The sequence below is a fragment of the Mercenaria mercenaria genome, chromosome 3, assembly GCF_021730395.1.
Source record: "Mercenaria mercenaria strain notata chromosome 3, MADL_Memer_1, whole genome shotgun sequence".
NCBI lineage: Eukaryota > Metazoa > Mollusca > Bivalvia > Venerida > Veneridae > Mercenaria > Mercenaria mercenaria.
This window is the reverse complement of record NC_069363.1, coordinates 13859499-13880514: the sequence shown is the minus strand read 5'-3', so window position 1 is coordinate 13880514 and position 21016 is coordinate 13859499. Positions and strand designations below refer to the sequence as shown.

At 34.0% G+C, this 21016-nt stretch overlaps 1 protein-coding gene across 12 annotated transcripts in view; it reads right to left on the bottom strand.

The window, feature by feature from the left end:
• The window catches only part of LOC123525401 (cAMP-specific 3',5'-cyclic phosphodiesterase 4C-like), an 831602-nt gene that overhangs the window by 279255 nt on the left and 531331 nt on the right, over positions 1 to 21016 (bottom strand). For 2 of the 12 annotated variants that reach the window (XM_045304438.2, XM_045304431.2), the window contains exon 2: positions 17673 to 17718. The exons of the other annotated variants lie outside the window; for them this stretch is intronic. The gene's annotated coding sequence lies outside the window, so the exon portion shown is untranslated. The remainder of the gene's footprint in view (positions 1 to 17672; positions 17719 to 21016) is intronic. 12 annotated transcript variants of the gene reach the window in all.

The following is a 21016-nucleotide window of genomic DNA, read 5'->3' as shown; positions in this document are numbered from 1 at the left end:
AAGGGGAAATAATTCATGAAAAAATGGTGCCAGAGTTATGTACCTTGTGTCACATGATGTGGGTGATGATGTTGAACAACTATTTTAAGTTTGAATCAAATCCATTCAGTAATAACAGAGATAGAGTGAAAGTGCATCAAAACTTTAACCTGAAAATCTAAGTGAAAAGGGGGGATAATTCATGAAATATTGGTGCCAGAGTTATGGCCCTTATGTCAGATAATGTGGATGATGATGAGGAATAAGTATTTCAAGTTTGAATCAAATCCATCAAGTAATTACAGAGATAAGTTGAAAAAAGAGAAAGTGCACCAAAACTTTAACCAAGGTGGGGACACGGAAAGACGCCGACGCCAGGGCGAGTAGGACAGCTCTCCTTATACTTCGTATAGTCGAGCTAAAAAGGGCCACTTTACAATAAAGTTTAAGTGGAGGACAAAATTGATGGCTATATTATAAGTGTCTGAACAAATACAGCAAGAATAAAAAAAAAATTAAAAAATAATTAAAATCAGTAAAAGTATATTTATACATTATTGTAATATCAACAGTAGTCTGTTGTTTTGGTGTATAGGTGTTTGATTCAAGTTGAATGCTACCAAAGTCTATTTCTGGAATTACTGCATTAAGTATCCATGCAACATGCATAATGTTTTTCTTCAGTTCTTGCATTTGTGTTTAGCATTTAATCATTTTAAATATTATTTAATTGTTTTAACCTTTAGCATGCTAGGTAAATTGTCGTCTGCTGGAAATGTCGTCTGCTAAAATTGTTAAGTTCATTCAATTTGCTCCAAAATTGGAAGAAATATTGTCAGAGTAGCAAACAGCTTGGAACCTGATCAGACGCCGATTTAATCGGCGTCTGATCTGGTTCCAAGCTGTTTGCAAAGGCTGTTAAATTCGCCTGCAGCAGGCTAAGGGTTAAACACAGATCTTAATTTGCAGAATTGATCCGTATCATTGCTTTATTTTTATAACTATCTATTGTACATGTATGTCCATTCTATTGTAAGGACTTTTGAATGTATATTCTTTTGTATGAAAATTTAAGAGTGTTATATAAATATGGTAAAATAGTAACAATAATTTAAACATCATATAGAATTATTATACAACATTATATCCAGTTAAGTCAATTTTTGGGAAATCCTTCACAATTTTTAACCAGACTCATGAATGTAAATTCTGTATACTAAGGACTCTTTGCAAGAAACAGTTAACACTATCGTCTGAGTGAGGGTCTTTTCCATAAAAGTCTAAAACCTAGCTGTTATATCTGGCTTAGAGGTTTGGTTGACCAGTTTTGAACCACTGTGCATCAGACAACAGCCTTGTATATATAATGTTCACTAATCATAACAATATACCCACACCATTTCTTGAAGTATCACTGAGAAAATATTAAGTGTCTGTTTTACTTCTAAATGTACTTAAACACTTTAACATGACTTGATTTGATTTCCAGTTAAACAAAGAAGGAAATCAAGCTCTGTATATTCTGCGTTAAACAACGGTTGATGCGCAGACCGGTAAGAGAGCATTATGACGTCAATTATGACATCAAATTGCCGCATGACGTCCAATACATTACTCCTCGGGTAAATGATGTCCAGCATAAAGTTTAATTAAATATGTCAATGAGCATGTCAGAATGAAAACAATCAGGGCCTTCTTGTAATTTATTGTCTAATTTATCACAGTTCATCATTCAGATGCTTCAGTATTGTTAACCACTCCGCTAACTCAACTCCCTTGTGGTTCAATTCCTAGCATCTGAACTCTGAATCATGGTAAATTAGAAGATAAACCACTGGAAGGCCTTGATTATTTGTTAAATAATGAATGGATGTATTTATTAACTGTTTACCTCATGATCAGATCTCATAATTGCTACTTTCTCTCTAAATGTATTTTTGTTTACATGTTATCTATTTTATTACACTAACAGATACTGGGATCTATTCTAATACAGGTGTTGTCTTGATTGTGGACTAAAATCCTGGAACTGAAACAAACTGCTAAATGAGTTGTTACCAGTTTATGCTGTACTACTGTTTACGCCCATTCAAAGAAACATTTCATTGCCATTTTATAATGTAGCATGCTTGAAAGTTCTGTGCTAGGCACAGATCTTTGACAGTCCTTTCCGGAGTTCTAACATAATAAAACCTAAAAAAGTGATATTAAATCATTCTCTGCCTACAGCATTAACAGCTTCCAAGCATATATTTTTACAGTAATCAAATACAACATGGACCATGTTTTAACGTTATCTACTGCATTTTTAATTTTAATTCTCCTGCAATAAATAGATCAAAAGTAACAACCAATTCATTGAATGAGTTTCTAATAAAAGTTGGATGAGCTGTAAAACTTGAACTGGTAACATGTTTTATGTTATAAACCAATCAATGTTAATTTGTTAAAATAAAGAGTAAGTACTTCTGTGGTCTAACACTATTTCATTCTTTATAATACTATAATGGTCATGAAATTTTTCTACATTCATAGCAACCTGACTTTACCTTTGCAATTATCAATCTAAAAATAGCACATCTATAAATGGTAGCACATTCAAATCTGATGTAGCCAATAAACATGATACTTATGGACAGGTAATAGTTTTTGGATCTTCGCAATCCAATTTAGGTATATTATATACTACACTGATCAAACTTCAGTGGTTTTTAGCACAACTAAACCTTAGTACTTACTTGAGGGCATAGCAACCCCTGTAAAAAATGTTCTAGAACTAGTATTAAGTTCTTGAACATTCAAGAACTTCTGAAGAACTTAAAGAACTGTTCTTGAACCAGCAAAACAGTTCTTAGACTGTGGTTCTAGAACAATGATGGTTCTTGAACATTGGTTCAAAAACTGCAAAAGTTCAAGAACTTATAGAACTTTACCAGAGTTCTTGAACAGTTACTGCTGGTCTAGAACCAAAATTGTTCTTGAACACAGGTTCATTAAAAGTACTAAAATTCAAAACCTTTTTCTAGTTCAGTACCAGTTCTTGAACCCAACTGTGAGTTTCTGAACTGTTCATTCATTATACAAACAAGAGCTGTCGGATGACAGCGCGCTCGACTATTCGAAGAATTGATTGAAGAATGGGGTCAAAATATTTCCATAGATTTTCAGACTAACAAAAAAATGGATTAAACAAAAAATGTTCCTTTATTTGTGGATTTCGATTAGTCTTGCACTAAATGGCAATGTGTGACCATGATGGCAAATATGTTAAGTTATATGTTAGGCAAAACATGGATTTATATGAAAAATTTAACTAATTTCCAAGTCCAAAAAGGGCCATAATTCAGTCAAAATAGTTGACAGAGTTATGTACTCCTGCCTACAGATGGAAATCATGTTGATAAACTAGTGTTAAAAGTTTCAAAGCCACAGTTCAAATAGTTTTGACAAAATGCTGACTTGTAAAAAAAACTGAACAAATTTGAAAGTCCAAAAAGGGCCATAATTCAGTCAAAATAGTTGTCAGAGTTATGTACTCTTGCCTAGAGATGGAAATCATAATGATAAACAAGTGTTTAAAGTTTAAAAGACATATGTCAAATAGTCTTGACAAAACATGGACATATACAAAACAGAACCAGTTTCCAAGTTCAAAAAGGGCCATAATTCAGCCAAAAAAGAGGAGAGAGTTACGTACTCTTGCCTATTGATAGAGACTATTATACTGAAATAGATATAAAAGTTTCAAAGCCATATGTCAAACACTTTACACAAAATATAAACTGGTACGAAAAACTTAACCAAGATTTCTAAGTCAAAAGGGGCCATAATTCAGTCAAAATGCTTGATGGAGTTATGTACTCTTGCCTACAACTGGATATTGTGATGGTAAACAAGTGTTGAAAGTTTCAAAGCTTTATCTCAAAAGACTTTGTCAAAATGTGGACTGGTACGAAAAACTTAACCAAGATTTTTAAGTCAAAAAGGGGCCATAATTCAACCAAAATGCTTGATGGAGTTATGTACTCTTGCCTACAACTGGACATGGTGATGGTAAACAAGTGTTGAAAGTTTCAAAGCTTTATCTCAAAAGACTTCGTCAAAATATGAACTGGTACGAAAAACTTAACCAACATTTCTAAGTCAAAAGGGGCCATAATTCAGTCAAAATGCTTGACAGAGTTCTGTACTCTTGCCTATAACTGGACATGGTGATGGTAAACAAGTGTTGAAAGTTTCAAAGCTTTATCTCAAAAGACTTTGTCAAAATGTGGACTGGTACCAAAAACTTAACCAGGGTGTGACGCCGACGCCGACGCCGTGGTGAGTAGGATAGCTCTACTTATTCTTCGAATAGTCGAGCTAAAAACTTAGGTTTATTACCTTTTACAATAATGAATAAGTTCTTGAAATGTTCTTGAACATTAGAATTCATAATGTCACGTGATCAGTTTCCATTATTTTGTTGCATGCTGGGAAATGTTTTGCACATGTGATTCAGCAATTTTTGAGAAGTTTGTGCAGCAAATAAGCAGGAAATATTTATCAACTACAGTAAGTAATGGTTTAAAAGGAACATGAGTATAATGGATATCAGATAAGTAATTGTGGTGTTGTCATTAATTGTTCATTTTAAAAAATATAAAATCCTTTTAAAATGTCACAAGTTTTCACGACCCTGAAGCAAAGCTAAGTTTCTTAATTTCAATCTTGAGATTAAATTAAATTATACATTGTTTAACTTAATGTTTTGTATTTTATGCAGCAACTGTTTACTTCTTATTATGGCCCCAATCCCACTCTAGTTTACTGTTTTACTCATGTCATTTGTTGAGGGTGTAAAATGTCATTTCACAGTGACTGAGACTAAAAACAGACCACAGTCTCTGGCCACTAACTGAACATCACTTTGACCTATAATTGACAGATTTCATAGGATGGTCAGTCTGCTAAATAACAGTAATGTAGACTCAAAAAAAATGTTGTTTGTAGCCCCTGCCAAGATCGGTTCATGAAATTTTCGACAGGGTTCTTAAATTAGTTCTTGAATTTATTCTTGAATAGTCAAAGGAAGGGACTCAGTTATATCGAACTTCTGTAATCATATCTAGAAGTTCTTGAACTGTTCAAGATCATTGCAGAATTAATACTTGAACTAGTTCTTGAATAGTTCAAGAACATTAAATTGTTATTCTAGAACTAGGAGTTCCAGAATTCGTTCTAGGTTTAGTTCTAGAAAAAGTTCTAGAACTTGGAAGCTCTAGAACGGCCATTTAATGTTCATGAACTATTCTAGAACTAGATTCAAGAACTATTTCTTGAATTCCTCGCAGGGGGAGCTCACAAGTGCACATAATAAGTTAAGTCACAATACTGCCATGAACTGTTCATTTGTAATATACTAAAAACACAGTAATATGAGAAACTTGATCATCTAAATCATTAATTTAATCATATAAAATTCTAACATTAATGAACTTTTAAATGCAATGAAACAGAGCAATCCAGAGCAGTGGATTAACCAGTTATCATAAACTTTCTGTTAGTGGCCCTTAGGTTATATACTTGTGTCCGATGTAATTTTGTTACTATTTATAATAAGGTATGTAATAATACCTTTTGCTGTCTACCTCACTGACCTCCATCTTGTATATGGGTACTGATAATACAGTTTTAGAAACTGATGCCAGAAAATGGATCTAACAACAGTGCAATATTCCAAGATGCAAATTTATATCTACTAAACAAAGTCGTTTGTAGAAACAGAATTACATTAAAAACACATCAGACTGAAGAAATTGCCAAAGGCAATGCAATTTCATTCTGGTTCTTCAAAGTTCGTAAAAATAACTTTGTTTGAATATTGCCTTCTTTCCTACGAAAGGCATAGGAAGATAATCTAATACTTTGATATTATGCTAGTTCTTTTACACTTTGCTAATTTTTATTGTTGCAGACTGTACTCTACTCTTTAATCATACACTTTAAAAAAGTTGTGGGTTTTTTGTTCTGCTATGAAACAAGTAAACTGAAAAGAATGTAAAATCTTGCCAAACACTGAAAAGACAGAAAATGAGAGTTTTTACTAACTATAGTCTTGGTGGTAAACATCTTGAATTTAAAGAAGTTATTTTTCTGGGATGATACAGACTATTGTATAATCTTCAAAGGAATAGTTGTCAATATAACCAATCTGTCAGTACCAATTAGAACTTCATTAATGACTGCTGCCAGGAACTAAACCAACGGATAACAAGAACTTAATAAAGAATGCAACTTTATAATTTTTCATATAGATCAAAACTAAAGAGGTAACTCATCAAACTAGATGAGGACAAAGGTGCCCCACTTTGTGATTAAGTGAACTTTGATTAAGTCAAGGACCATAACTCTGTTCTAAGTGAAATTCCAGGCAAAACTCCTGATATATACTTTTACAAGCTGAATAACATTCCTATAAAGTTTCATGACTGTAGGTCAAATAGTTGTAGTGATACATCCCACAAAAAAAAAATTAGGTCCTTTATGTGCTTTTTTGACCGTCAATAGCCATGAATCTAAAATGCCATGCAAACTTTTACGGGCTGAATAATGTTCGAGATATGCATGTGCATTACAAATTTTGTGATATGGACGGACAAAGGCAATTTTTTGTTTGGAAGGGTGGGGTTGGGGTGCACAAGACCAGTGCAGAAATGGAATACAGTTTAAGAGAAAATGTAGTACATCATATATACTGCTTAGTTTCCAATAGCAACATTTTGTTTTTGTTAGGTGATAAAATCAGCAGCATTGTTCAATAAAGCCCATTATCTTGCAAATGTCAGTTTCTGGAATTCATGAAGTATCAACACAAGTGTCTAAAGCATTGTTGCATGAATAATGTTGTTATGGAAAATTTGCCTGAATAGATTTTCATCTGCAGAAAATATAGAAACAGTAAAATACAGATTTATTTATGTTACAGAGGAAGTTCCAATTTCATGCTTTGTTCAGTGATGCAGGTTTCCAAGTACTAAACATTGGCATGTGACACTGAAAATCTCTTTATTTGCACAACAGACTGGTGTATTTTGTAATTCTACCTCTACCAGTGAAATGCATCTAACAACCCCCATACCAGATGACTCTTGTGCTGTTAATGGCAACTGATGAGCTGTGAATTGATTATGTATTGTCTTCTGTAAAAATCAATTACCTTGATAGTTGCTCTTTTTCCCTTACAGCAGATTTTTTGATTCAAGGAAGATTGCTTTTACAGCTAAAAAATTAAAATGATAAAACTAACCATGAACTTTGTAGTTGACCTCTTTGAAATATCATGACCTCATTTCTGTTTATATATTAATTTCTTGCACTTTGTTTAAATATGCTACTAATAGAAAAAGTGCAACAGAGAAAGTGTTCCATTTGTCTTATTTATTCTATAATTCATGAAATACCAAATAAATGCAGAGAAAAATTATCTGCCATTGGCTGTAGGATATCCAGCTCTCAGGTAACATAGTTTGTGCAGTACTTCTGCACAGTCTTATTTCAAATAAAACATTTACACTCAAACCAAATGTATAACCAATCTGCATCAACCACCAATGACAGATTATTACAGTATTTTTAGTGGCAGTTTGATTTGTTCCTTCTTCCTCTAGGTTAGTCTGAGTCCAATGCTTTGCCTTTGAAGTTAGCTCCGTCTCCCCTGACAACTTGCTATCATTAGAATCAAGTAAAACTTGAAACTTTTTGTGATGTATATGCAGGCAATACCACACTTTGATACACAATTTAATGTGGAATATAGCTTACAGATTCTTTTGTATAATAATCCTTGGAACTCAAGTACTTTAATAATCCTTTGAACATTCTGAAACAATCAAATCCTACTCATATTTTCTCTCTATTTTTTGGTTACATTCTTTCTATTTTATTACACTAACAGATACTGAAATCATTTCTAACACAGGTGTTGTCTTTATGTTCCAGCTAGGTAGAATCCTGATAATTCCTGCAACTTAAAATAACAATAAACAACTCAAATTACTGACATTTTTTATCCTGCACCATTTGCTAGAAATATCAAATCAAAGAAATGTCTATTAGTACCACTTGTGAATAAAAAGGAAAAATAGTTTTGCAACATTGATAAAAATGTGACAAGTCTTTATATACATTTTATTTTCATTTAGTCTGTTGGAAGTACATGCAATTATATTATTAGAGAATTAAATTTGCATTAAATGTTATCAGTTTAAGAAATTTCAATTATTCAAGTTCTGTTTGATGTTTGAAAGAAGCTCTATGGCATAAACATACACACACAATTTTTCATATGTCAAAACCTGCAGGTCTGAAAATGATTCTGTGCTTGTCCAATCTACAGTATGTATAGCCACTTTGTTTTCTCTTCATTACCATTAGGCATTCTTCATTAAAAACAAGGGTAACTTTCTAAACAAGGGAAATTCAAAAGTTGTGATTATGACCTTTGACCTTTAAGTAAAACCTTAACCTTGGACCTAGTGACCTAGGTTGTACACCCTGCAGGTCTTCTTGATGTGGTTAGTGACTCTGCACATCTCTTGATGTTTTAAGAAAATTTTCACAGAGGTTAAGATTTGCAGTAGACACAATTGACAGAGGGACATAAGGAACGCCCAACAGATGGACAATGTGACTCCAATATATTCCCAAAATACTGTAGAAAGAAACAAGACTTACATAATTTCTGCAAAAATAAGTCTGTATTCAGCATGATTTAAATATATTGATTACTACAACAGTATACAACTGTATTCCACATGATTTACATTGATTTCCACAACAATAAATGACTATATGGACACAGAAGTTACATTAATTAAGCTGTTATTTCAATTTCAAATTACATTCCCTTCTGTTACAACCGATTTAGCATAATGTAAAAATCAATTCTTCAAATCAATAGAAACAGGTAAAATCAACTTTATATTCTGCACAACTGTATTAAAAGTTGTATGAACAACTATTAAGACTTTTATCATTTCACTAATACAAGGGTTGATCCAAAAGTCATATACTGGGCCAATACTACAAACTATGTTTGATGAAGATCCATCCAGCAGTTTATGAGAAGAAGTCATTTAAAGGTATTTCTAATTTTAGCTCTAGCAGCCCATAACAGGGGCAAATTAAGTGCCTCCTTTTGAATAAATTTTTTAATAACATTGGGAGAGCCTTATGATAATGCTACAGACCAAGTTTGAAGAAGATCCATCAAGCAGTTCATGAGAAGAAGTCTATTAAAGGTTTTTCTATTTTTAGCTCTAGTGGCCCCAAAAAGGGACAAAGTGCCCCCATTGGAACAAATTTGGGAGAGGACCTTGTAATTATGCTAAAAGACCAAGTTAGATGAAGATCCATCTAGCAGTTCATGACAAGAAGTTGTTTAAAGGTATTTCTAATTTTAGCTCTAGTGGCCCCTAAAAGTGTCCCCATTTGAACAAATTTAGGAGATGACCTTACAATGATGCTACAAACCAAGTTTGGTGAAGGTCCATCAAACGATTCATGAGAAGTCTTTTAAAGAGAGCTAAAAATCAGCACTGTTGTTCGACAGTTATCAGTGAAAATCAGCACTGTTGTTCGACAGTTATCAGTGAAAATCAGCACTGTTGTTCGACAGTTATCAGTGAAAAGCAGCACTGTTGTTCGACAGTTATCAGTGAAAATCAGCACTGTTGTTTGACAGTTATCAGTAAAATTCAGCACTGTTGTTCAAAACACTAAATAAACAACTGTGAATGCCTGACACAACTTCTTGTTTTTTGTATCTATACAGTAACCTTGAACTTAAAACTTCTGCTATATATAGGGTTTAACTTATATAATATATAAATTAACACCATTTTCTAAGAACATTTATAGGTTCAGCTGAATATTTCAGGAACACTGTAACGAAATTTGCATACAATCAACTTTACTGTCTAATGCACTTGACCATAAATCTGAAAAGAAAGTAATCAAAGTACAAAATCAATGACTGAACTTTACAGAAGCCAGAAACTCCAGTTAACAACAGAGCAATGTTCCAGAAAGCATATTTATATCTACCATAAAACAAAGGCAATATCTGGAAATAGATTAATGCTTAAAAAATCAGACTACACAATGTTGCCACAGGCAAGTAAAACTCATCCTAATCTTAGTGTGTTCAAAAGGCTGATTTAACTGTTACAGAAATGTGTAATCTAATAATAACTTTAAACGATCTCCCTACATCAGTAACTTGTTTTATGGACAGGTTTTCCTCAATGAAAAAAACATAAACATTTATACCAAGGAACATATCTGCAAGAAAAAAAACAATAACAGAAATCCTAAACTTGCATGAGAATATTCACAATTCCAGAAATAATGTCAGGTATGATAATTATTACTGCTGATTCAGTGCCTAATACACATATTAAACCAATTACCTGATACACATATTAATACAATTACCAAACTTATACTGTAAAATCATTTAATTTCGTGGGTATGAAATTTCGTGGTTTTGGTCAAAACGGCAATTTCGTGGGGGTATAATTCGTGAATATCAACTTTTGAACATAAAATTAATGGGACTTCTTACTTGTTCGTTGGGATTAAATTTCGTGGATTGACTGAACCACGAAATCGAAGAAAATTAGTTCCCCACGAATATTAATGATTTCACAGTATCTTGATATAATTTATGATTATTCCACTCTGGAAAACAAACAAAAAATCACCTTAAACTAGACATCAGCCACACAATCAGTCATTTACAGAATGTAAAAAGTTTGGGACATGATTGCATGTTTCAACTTATCAATTCCACTTTTGACAAATGTCTAATGTCAAAATGTCTGTCATGGTGTTTTGTCAATAATGTACAAAAAGATGTCATTACTGTTACCTTTATTAGACAGAAAGTTCAAGTAACAAGAATCTTATAAATGAATCAAGTTTATCATAAATATCTAATCAAATATGAAAAACAACATCATTGGAGAGTTATCAGGTCTATTAGACACAAAAAATTCCATCTGATATCCTCTGACCAGTCAATGATCCTGAAGCCAAAGTGGAGTAGCCTAGACTTTGCAAGCTGTATCAGAATGTTTTCTTACTTCGGTTACTTTTTTTTCATTATTTTACATTCAGGCTTGCCTAGTTCTGTGCTTATCAATGTATGGTGCAATAAAACTTGTGTTCTTTCATAACCCCTAATGTTTTAACCAGACTATTGATCTTGAATTAAGAACTAGAAGATGCTTTTGTAGAAAAGCGCATGTCTACCCCAATGCATAGTAGTAATAGGCAAGAAGTCAATATGGGACAGGAGCGAAAGTCAAAGAGACACTGATGGTTGACTGCAATATCTGCATGTCGATTCATCCCACTAAGTTTCAACATTCTGCACCTAGTGGTTCTTAAGTTATGAATTGGAAATGGTTTCCATGTTCAGGCCCCTGTGACCTTGACCTTTAACAGAGTGACCCCAAAAACAATAAGGGTCATCTACTCTCCATGTCCAATCATCCTATAAGTTTCAACACTCTGGGTCAAGCAGTTTTCAAGTTATTGATTGGAAACAGTTTTCCATGTTCTGGCCCCTGTGACCTTGACCTTTCATCAAGTGATAATAAATAACTATGTTCTATATTTTATCAGTTAAGAAAATAATATTATAGACTGTAATCATTATATCAAGAATACATAGCTCAAGTGGTTTACTCACATCCCAATGACTACCTACTGATTTTATTTTATTATTTAGATTCTTTTCAGGCCATAGGCTGTTATAATTTACTCCCCAAGGTAGTGTTGACCTGAGATACTTGGTTCCTTTTATCTAAAATAAAATATTACCAACTGTGAAAATTTTACTTTCAATGTAAAAAAGCAAAGTCAAAGTCTATGAAGTTTCTAAAACACTGTGCATTAACTTATTTGATGAGCATCAGGATGGCACATTAAAAAGTACATAATAAACTTAACTACATAAACAATGGAATATGTAGGTTGGAACATGGATTATAAGTTATTTATTGTTATAGAGAGAGGTATGGTGCCTGCATTACTGAACAGGAGAAAATGTGAAATTCACAGCCAAGCATAATCCTTCTCACTGATCACACTGATGCTGGACTGGCAACTTGCTGCAAAACGTTTTCAAATGGTGAAAATTGTTTCTTACTTTCAAATAAATATCTGTCAGAATTGTAACTTGTCACAGAAACTTTTATACACTTTTTTATTACTACCATTTTTCATTGAAAACACAAGTATAAAACTTCATATAATAATTACTAATGCTATGTTGATAGAGCATTTACTGCTGCACATCATGTTCAAACTATAATCAATTTACTTTCTATGATTTGAACTGGGTGAACAAAAAAGTCGTACACAAGCATGTAGAGCCCACAACAGTCCTTCCATATCATGTGGCACATGAATTAGCACAACTGTACAAAATACTGCTGAAGTGACAATGAAACACATTTTTTTTTAAATATATAAACAGCAATACTCTATATAATGATGTTTAACGCTGTTTTTTAACTGTATTTCAGTTATAAAACAGCGGACAGTTAACCTAACCAGTGTTCCTGGATTCTGTACCAGTAAAAACCTGTTCTCTCCAAGTAACTGCCAACTTCCCAACATGAATCAGAGGTGGAGGACAAATGATTTCAGACATAATATCTTCTATTAAATTGCCAAAGAAAATATACACCTTGCCCGGGAATCAAACTCAGTCGACTGCGATCTGATGTAGATCTGCGCTCTCTATAACGAGCTAAACGTGCAGATCTTAATGAGAGGTACACGATGGTTAATTACACCACAAAAAGCCTGTGTAAACAACAACCTTCCATTTCTGTGGGTGGAAAAAGAAACAACTCGAGCTAAAACTTGTCTTAGGTATATATTTAAATACTTCCTTCATGTCAAATAAAAGACAAAATATATCACAGGATTTTCTTTAATTAGTAAGCATGAAAGCATTCCAAAAATAATGGCTAAGAAATTTTCTGTGGAAACTATTCCAGTGATATACCTATGTGTAAAATAGAAACCAGATGCAAGGTATGTAACTTCATAACAGTCAAAATAATATTTGCTTTAAGCAATACTCCTACTAACCATGTGAAACCTGCCTTGTTATCTTTGCAACCAGTGTAGATGGACAATTATAGAAATTTAACAGGATAAGGGTTAATAAATAATCCTTGCAGGCTGATCCAACAAATTATATAACTGTTAACAACATTTTCTGAAATTGCTTAAATTATTTCTTTAGTTTCTTTTACATTTAATTTTTGAAAGATGATCATCATCATAGTTATAATGTATTGTTGGTGAACAATACAGATTACATAGCTGGAAAAAGCATTTTTAGTGTTACATTAATTTACTTAATTAATATTAAACAATTAAAACTTAAAAATTCCAATACAATCTAGTACTAATTTTATTTAGAGCTGCATACATTTGTGCACAGGCACCAGCAGAAAATGTGTTCAACATGAGTTACAATGAAAACAGCAATATGGGTTATGTGGGAATCATTGTTGGAATCATTGATTACCATTAGAAAAATGGCTGGATACAATTTAACAACATTCATTACTGACAGAACAAAAAATCTTTAACAATGTGAAACAATAAAGATAAGGAAAACAATTTTTTTCATGACAAATTACTATAATACATAAAGTGCAGACTTCAACTTGCTGACATTTTGATTTGATCTGAAAGACATAGAACTTGTCCAGCAAAAATATTTTTTCCAAGCTGCTGGCTTCTATACAAGTCAGAGAAAAACTATATAATCATATTCAACTGAATGCGCAAATAAACAAACTTATGACTAATTTTACTACCTGAACATGTAATAAAGGGAAGTAATTCAGAACAAACTGAATCATACTAGGTCAATGACTCTGTGCATCTGCAAGCATCTGTTTTGTATTATGTCATAGTAAGAATATAATCCAATACAGAGGCTAGAAAACATGACATATATTCTTACAGTAGATCCAGTAAAATGAAACTTAGCTGTTTTACAGCAGGGAATAAAATGGGAAAGGTACCACACAGTGCTTTTCGTCTGATAAGTGCAGTTTTGTATCAAAGGGATGAAAGTTTTATCCAGTATGGGTAAAATTAAGGTGGCAGGGGAGCGGTTTCGTAGTTTGGCCCCGGTCGATTTTCTGTATAAACAGGACAGGGTAGATATAAAGGCATATCTATCTTACTGGTTATTTATCATTATTAATTCTTTAATATATCTGGGGAATGAGGAACGGTTAATGATTCTACACGGTGGGTATTTTAAAATTCCTAGCTCCGTACTTCCGGTTGAGGCTAAAACATAAACATCAGAACAAAAAGTCGACCAGACGCTCGGCTGTTATCCATCCACTTTTTTTCAAGTGAAAATTAGGGAAATAAAGTGGTGGTTGGGAGACACATTCCACACCACCTGGGTATGCATCTATGTTCGCACTATACATATATGCTACGAAATTGGATTTAAAAATACAAAATGGATGAATGGCAGAGTTCAAAGTGAGGCCCGGTTAGGCTAATTTTGGTCTATAAATTTTGGGTGATTTGGCCAATTTTCACTACATCTGGCATGGAAAGCGACAGGTGCATAGGACCGGAGGGTCGTCTTTATGTAGTCTATAGTGTCTGCAATAGTCCGTAGTAGTTTCAAAGAAAAATAAGCAAAAACGAGATTTCTATGGATATTTCAACACTGGTACCCACACGTCAATGTGGAATTCGCAAATCTGTACTCCCCTGCCACCTTAAGGAAAATAGACAAATTTCCAAACCACTCAAATATTGACTTTTTGCATGTATTTAAACCCATTACGGAATGAACTGTAACCTATAGTGGTTTTTATTCATTTCTGAGTACTAAATTCGGCCTAGCGAGTCCCAAAATGGCAGTAGGTGGCCATATAATAATGAAGCTAAGGACCCCCAGCCAGTAGGATTCGTATCATAAAACGGCCAAAAGAAGAAATTAGTGCCTAGATAATGACTTTTCATGCCATTTTGTTTAAAAGCAACACATGTGTCTATATCTAGCAATGCCATTAAGCTATATAGTGGCTGGGGTGGCCCCAAAGGATGGATGGGTGGCCTTTAAAGGGTGTCCCGATAGGATAAGTACGGTAATCTGCATTTGTATACCAAAATTATGTTAAAAGTACATGGTTTTAACATTTGAAAGGCTTTAAAATGTAAATATCATGTGAAATTAACTTTAAAGGCAGTAAATAGTTTTTCGGGGTTACTTTGATTCAGAATGCAAATTTTGGCTGATTTTTGCGTGGAGGGGTGGGCACTTTTGTTGGCTTATTCACCGGCTATCTTGCAAGGTACGGCAACACTTTTTGTTCAGTTGATATCACTATAAGTGTCTTAGGATTCAGGACAGGTTACATTTTATTTTATTTTAAACATCTTAAAAACTTAAGGTGGCAGGGGAGCGGTTTCGTAGTTTGGCCCCGGTCGATTTTCTGTATAAACAGGACAGGGTAGATATAAAGGCATATCTATCTTACTGGTTATTTATCATTATTAATTCTTTAATATATCTGGGAAATGAGGAACGGTTAATGATTCTACACGGTGGGTATTTTAAAATTCCTAGCTTCGTACTTCCGGTTGAGGCTAAAACATAAACATCAGAACAAAAAGTCGACCAGACGCTCGGCTGTTATCCATCCACTTTTTTTCAAGTGAAAATTAGGGAAATAAAGTGGTGGTTGGGAGACACATTCCACACTACCTGGGTATGCATCTATGTTCGCACTATACATATATGCTACGAAATTGGATTTAAAAATACAAAATGGGTGAATGGCAGAGTTCAAAGTGAGGCCCGGTTAGGCTAATTTTGGTCTATAAATTTTGGGTGATTTGGCCAATTTTCACTACATCTGGCATGGAAAGCGACAGGTGCATAGGACCGGAGGGTCGTCTTTATGTAGTCTATAGTGTCTGCAATAGTCCGTAGTAGTTTCAAAGAAAAATAAGCAAAAACGAGATTTCTATGGATATTTCAACACTGGTACCCACACGTCAATGTGGAATTCGCAAATCTGTACTCCCCTGCCACCTTAAGGAAAATAGACAAATTTCCAAACCACTCAAATATTGACTTTTTGCATGTATTTAAACCCATTACGGAATGAACTGTAACCTATAGTGGTTTTTATTCATTTCTGAGTACTAAATTCGGCCTAGCGAGTCCCAAAATGGCAGTAGGTGGCCATATAATAATGAAGCTAAGGACCCCCAGCCAGTAGGATTCGTATCATAAAACGGCCAAAGAAGAAATTAGTGCCTAGATAATGACTTTTCATGCCATTTTGTTTAAAAGCAACACATGTGTCTATATCTAGCAATGCCATTAAGCTATATAGTGGCTGGGGTGGCCCCAAAGGATGGATGGGTGGCCTTTAAAGGGTGTCCCGATAGGATAAGTACGGTAATCTGCATTTGTATACCAAAATTATGTTTAAAAGTACATGGTTTTAACATTTGAAAGGCTTTAAAAAATGTAAATATCATGTGAAATTAACTTTAAAGGCAGTAAATAGTTTTTCGGGGTTACTTTGATTCAGAATGCAAATTTTGGCTGATTTTTGCGTGGAGGGGTGGGCACTTTTGTTGGCTTATTCACACGGCTATCTTGCAAGGTACGGCAACACTTTTTGTTCAGTTGATATCACTATAAGTGTCTTAGGATTCAGGACAGGTTACATTTTATTTTATTTAAACATCTTAAAAACTTAAGGTGGCAGGGGAGCGGTTTCGTAGTTTGGCCCCGGTCGATTTTCTGTATAAACAGGACAGGGTAGATATAAAGGCATATCTATCTTACTGGTTATTTATCATTATTAATTCTTTAATATATCTGGGAAATGAGGAACGGTTAATGATTCTACACGGTGGGTATTTTAAAATTCCTAGCTCCGTACTTCCGGTTGAGGCTAAAACATAAACATCAGAACAAAAAGTCGACCAGACGCTCGGCTGTTATCCATCCACTTTTTTTCAAGTGAAAATTAGGGAAATAAAGTGGTGGTTGGGAGACACATTCCACACCACCTGGGTATGCATCTATGTTCGCACTATACATATATGCTATGAAATTGGATTTAAAAATACAAAATGGGTGAATGGCAGAGTTCAAAGTGAGGCCCGGTTAGGCTAATTTTGGTCTATAAATTTTGGGTGATTTGGCCAATTTTCACTACATCTGGCATGGAAAGCGACAGGTGCATAGGACCGGAGGGTCGTCTTTATGTAGTCTATAGTGTCTGCAATAGTCCGTAGTAGTTTCAAAGAAGAATAAGCAAAAACGAGATTTCTATGGATATTTCAACACTGGTACCCACACGTCAATGTGGAATTCGCAAATCTGTACTCCCCTGCCACCTTAAGGATAAACTTTGAAATAAAGATGTTTTCCTGTATATTGAATGATTTTATGCAGTCTGATCAATATATAGGCGGTAATTTAATTGATCCTGCTTAATCTGCATATTCAAAAGAATTCCAAAACTTTCTACTGACAGAAAAGTAAAAGATGAAGTATTTTCTTACTCTTCATACAAAAGGCACTGTAAGTCTCTAAAAACGAAATCTAAAAAATATCTTACCTTTTCGCAGATGCAGAAGACCTCAGCATGGACACTCAGTCAACCACTGAAATGAGAAAAGGAAACATATTTTGAATCAAATGGCATCAATTATTGACATACATATTAATATATTTCATGGAAACAAGGAAGAACTGCCATGAGCTTCCTGGGGCATGTCTGACCAACTTTAACAATTATAACTCAATTAATCAGTACAAACAAGCCAAATTCAGAATAGTACAATTCTGTGGGGCAATTTGGTCATTAATCACCTAAACTTTGGTAAGCTGCTAGTAACTGTGACTATAGAACTTCATTCTTTTTACCCGATTGCATCTGCACAGTAACTTCTTAAAAAAGGCAAATTTTTGTGGGAAATGAAACTGCATATGAGACAACACAAATATAGTTACATGTTATGCCAAAAATCAGGAACCATATAGCCATTACAGTGAATGGTTGTACACTAAAAGGAAAACTGTCATAGTTGACAATGAATGTATGGGAGGAGGAGACATATTGCAAGGATCTGCAAAAAAAGTGATTGCAGTTTTATGGTAGCATGTAACCAGATATGGTTAAATATACAGTTCATACTGAGACTGACATAAAGATTGATGCAAGGGTAAATATGGACCCTTTATGTGCTAGTGATATTGACCTTGATAATACATAGATGGATTTTTACACCTAATGTTTGAGGCTGGTCTTGTTGGAAAATAAGGTAACATAAGGAAGATATATAGGCGGAAATAGAAAAGAAAGACAACTTTGAGAACAATGAACAAGATAACAGCAGATGAGATAATAAGAATCTCAGAGAACAATGACTGAATGAACAATGTTCAAACCATAAGTAGTAAACAAGATCCTGTTAACCACTGCATATGTTACAATCTGATGTCAATCACAAAATCTTAATAAAATAGCTATATAAGTATTTGGAGTTCATAGAAGTAATGATACAGTTAACAATGCCTGGAAGCTAACCAAAAAATTCTTCAACCTGCGTTCAAATAGCATTATAGCAACCAGAGAAAAGTATGAACACATCACAAGAGAAAAGTCAATATTCAATGGCAAAGGAACAACTGTTTAAGCTGGCTTTAAATGAATAAAATGTGATTAACCAGTAAAACCACCATCTGCCATACCTCAATACCAACAAAATTAAATAATTGTCAAAACTGTCAAAGCTAACTGTTCAAAAAAAAACACTCTCATGGTACTACAGTTGTATTTCATCAGCATTTTTCTGGTGAGTAGAATACTGCCATATGTGGCCAAAGGTGAGGTTAAATTTATTTATATATTGACAATTCTGACAGCTGATTGTTTAAACAAGACAGCAAATTTCTCTCTAGTCAGCAAGTAACATTTGTTAATGTTTGAATAGTGTTCTAGTTTGTTTGAATTTATTCTTAAGTTAGTTGTGTTTTATTTCCTGAATTTACTTGCTGAGCTGAAAGCCATTGAAACTGACAAAGCATAATTTATCTGTTAAATATGGACAAAGTTTTAAGAAAAAATTAAGAGTTTGTCTAGAACAGGCAATAAATGTCAGCTTTTTGTCTCATTTTACATGGTAACCAAAACAACACAAAGTATCCATGACTTAAGTCGTAACTGCACCTCTGGGATGGTATTCCATAACAGTAACATAATAAGCATACAAGTTTTATGAAACACATTTCCTTAACAGCTTCTTAACAGGGAAAAGGAGCTGATACCTAGTACTGTTGTACTGGCCTATTTTGTTACATTCGATCTACTAATAAAAATATTTTCTAATTAGCACTTTCTCTATAATAATGAAATGTTTTCCTTTCATTTACTAACTTCTTGGTACCTAAACTTTTTAAGATGTCTTAATTTTCTTTTTTCTGATTTTCCTGGACTTGATCATTAATCTTTATTTTATTTTCTTTCATCACTTTTGTTATTATTTTATAATGTGGATATAATACTAGTAAGGATCTTCACAGCAACATTAATTCCTTTTCACATTCTGTACATTGCTTCATCTTATTTTTTACAATTTCTATGCCAAATGCTATAATAACACCATCTAAACCATCCTAGATTTCCTATATTCCTAAACCAGTTTACAAACCTGACATTTCAAAGCTATCTGTCAGGTGATGCCAGTCTCACAATTTTACAGCCTTTAATCTCTTTTTTTCTGCACACTAATATACCAGTGAGGCCATATAAAGTCTATTACACTAAGTGTTTTCCTATTATTTGAAGAAACTAAATGGGTTTAAGTGTACTTGACTAGCTACGAGACAAAAAGCCAAACAAGTAATCTCATCTTTGTGTTTGAGAAGCCATTTCTGAACAATAATTACCTGTCTCTCCAAGTAAATGACCCTTTATTGCTCTATAAATGAAGGGGCTAATCTGCTTTTATGGCTTAATCACATTGTGCACCATATTAATAGGAACTGAACATGCAACTTGCATTCTCGCATACCAGAGGTCTACCGTGGTTCCCCGGATGAACCTCTGGCACATTTCGCTGATATTTGTGGTTTGGTTACATTACAGGTAAAACGTTTCAGCCAATCAGCGTCGTTTCGCGACAGAATGTAGCGAACCAATCAAAATCGTCCGTGAAAAGCGTGACCACGTCCTTTCATATCGATGCTGACTTACGAGGAATATTATTATTTCTTCAGGTAAATTTCTTAACATGGAATAACAGAAATAAATCTTTATCATTCGCAATCATGGAATATCGCCTTTATCCATCGTCAGCAACTACCTTGCTTACATATTGTTTGAAATTTCAATTCCGCGTGCCAAATAGTGGCGAACATTGATTGGCTGAAACTTCTCCTGGTAGTAATTACGAGTGCACATGCTCTCCAAATAAATGACAGAAATAAATCAGAGGTTCGTCTCGGGATTTTGACGAACATCTGATGGATGAGAATGGCAACTTGAAGCCAATGTTAAATTAAAGAAATGACAAGTGGCCATAGTTCTGTTCTGTAAGGTCAAAGAAGTTGCAAGTGGCCATAGTTCTGTAAGGTCAAAGGAGTTGCAAGTGGCCATAGTTCTGTAAGGTCAAAGAAATAACAAGTGGCCATATTTCTGTTCTGTAAGGTCAAAGAAATAACAAGTGGCCATATTTCTGTTCTGTAAGGTCAAAGAAAGTGCAAGTGGCCACATTTCTGTAAGGTCAAAGAAATAACAAGGGGCCATGCATAGTTCTGCAAGATCAAAGGAGTTGCAAGTGGCCATAGGTCTGTAAGGTCAAAGGAGTTGCAAGTGGCCATTGTTCTGTATGGTCAATGGAGTTGCAAGTGGCCATAGTCCTGTAAGGTCAATGGAGTTGCAAGTGGCCATAGTCCTGT